Source organism: Chenopodium quinoa, unplaced genomic scaffold, assembly GCF_001683475.1.
Source record: "Chenopodium quinoa cultivar QQ74 unplaced genomic scaffold, ASM168347v1, whole genome shotgun sequence".
Classification (NCBI taxonomy): Eukaryota; Viridiplantae; Streptophyta; class Magnoliopsida; order Caryophyllales; family Amaranthaceae; genus Chenopodium; species Chenopodium quinoa.
In genome coordinates, this window is record NW_018745030.1 from 830875 (window position 1) to 832823 (window position 1949).

Below are 1949 nucleotides of genomic sequence, written 5' to 3' on the forward strand. Positions count from 1 at the left end.
CTAGGTCGTTGAAACTAATCATCCCTCGATCAAACTAAATTTATAAACACTTAACCAACATAAATACAATTATAGAGGCAAGTCAAGGGCAAACCCAAAGGAACGGTAATGTTCAAGCGCTCTCAATTATGTGCCAAATCTAGGTCGAAGACAAAGATTAAGAGAGAACACTAATAATTAAGAAACAAAGAAACTAAACAAATAAAGCACTAGGGAATGAGGATCAACAAGCAATCATCACAATTGTAGCAATTCGAGAACAACAGGCAAATCAATGGTTGCGAAGACTAATGGTAAGAGCAATCAAAAAAGCTTGACAAGCTATCTCCTAAAGGTCTAACTAGCGCCAACTACGAGAGACACTAACTAGGAACATCACTAATCAAACTCAATCGATAATTGTAAGCCACAAATCAATGGTCCGTATCAATGTTGACTCACAATGCAATCTAGCATAATTCTCAAGGCCTAATCGAATTACACACATGCACAATTTCCATTAATCACTTTAATCTCAACAATCAATCAACACAATCCCCAAATTAAGCACAATCAATCAATCATACAAGTTTTACCCAATCCCTAGACAAATAACTACTCTAACATCATCATCTAATCAATTAACAACTAAGGAAATCAAGAATCAACAAAATATGGAGAACAATTACACTAATCAACAGTCGAACATCAAAATCAAACCAAACAAATATGAAATCAAACAAAGAAATAAAGAGGAAAAATGCTCATTGATAATAGAGAAGATCTTCAACACAATTGTCACCATTGAATCTTCAATCTCTCAATCACAATTGAAATTCCTCATTTTCTCTCTCTAAAATCAACTCCTAAAATAACCCTAAAACTAGATAGAGAAGCTCTCAACTAAGATAAAATTATAATCTAAATTCAATCTCAATCTCCTTACAAAATCGGGGTTCCAATAGGTATATATAGGAGTCGCAAAACAAAAACCGATTAAAGCAAGTACCCAGGGAGGCGTGCCTGCGCGGGCTAGGAGGCACGCTCGCGCAGCTGGGCTACGCGTAGAGCTGGAAAAAAATGACCCAACCCGAACCCGACTCGAAAAAAGCGAGTTAAGGTTGAGTTTTTCGACTCGAAAACTTAAATGGGTCGACACGAACGCGAAATTAAATGGGTTAGGTTAAGGTTGAAAATCTCAACCCAAAAACGAACCACTTAACCCAAAAACATAATTGCGTCGAAATCAGGTCGGGTTAACCCGAACCCGACCTGAATAACCTAAAAAAAAAATCAGGAAAAAAAAACTTTATAGAACCCTTACAGTAACCAGCCCAAATTCATGCCCATATAAATGTAAAACCCTAGGGCTTCTTTTATCAGTTGTAGCCGCTCAACACCCCTCCTCTCTCTCTCTTAATTTTATGATTTTCTCCCTCTAAAATCTCAAGCTCTCAACACTTCTTTAAGGGCTTCAATCATCTATCTGGTAATTTCAACTACAATAATCTATGTGTGACGCTACTATGTATTAGATTTATATTTTGTTACCCTATTAATTCGTATTATCGTTTCTTTTGCATGTTTATTTAGTATTTCCTACTTGATTTAAATATGATTGTGTTTATAAATTATTACTTCAGTTATTCTTTTAATGGTTGTATGGTTGAATCGGGCCTTTAGGATATTAGCTTGATCTTTATTTTTATTTTTTTTTATTTTTTTAGCAGCCAAGATCCTCAATTGCAAAGCTTGTTATTATTATGAACAGGATGGTACGCCACCACTTGCATCGCTTGCCCAAAATTGAACCCGTCAATGAAATCAAAGTTTTTGTTTAAAAACCTGTAAAAACATTTGTATCATTTGAACTTTTTGTAATTTGCTAAGTACATCAGACATTAAATAAACTTGGGTTTGTAATTTATTAAGAGTTAAATAATGTTTATCAGCTTTTGGTTTGGATTTAA

General features: G+C 34.7%; 1 long non-coding RNA gene across 2 annotated transcripts; it reads left to right on the forward strand.

Moving 5' to 3' along the window:
* Positions 1-925: 925 nt before the first annotated feature.
* Positions 926-1949, forward strand: LOC110709125. 2 transcript variants are annotated; one of them, XR_002508852.1, is made up of 2 exons: positions 926-1468; positions 1707-1949. It is a non-coding gene; the product is annotated as an uncharacterized LOC110709125 (long non-coding RNA). The 2 variants fall into 2 exon arrangements; XR_002508853.1 differs by having other exon boundaries at positions 929-1468; positions 1710-1949.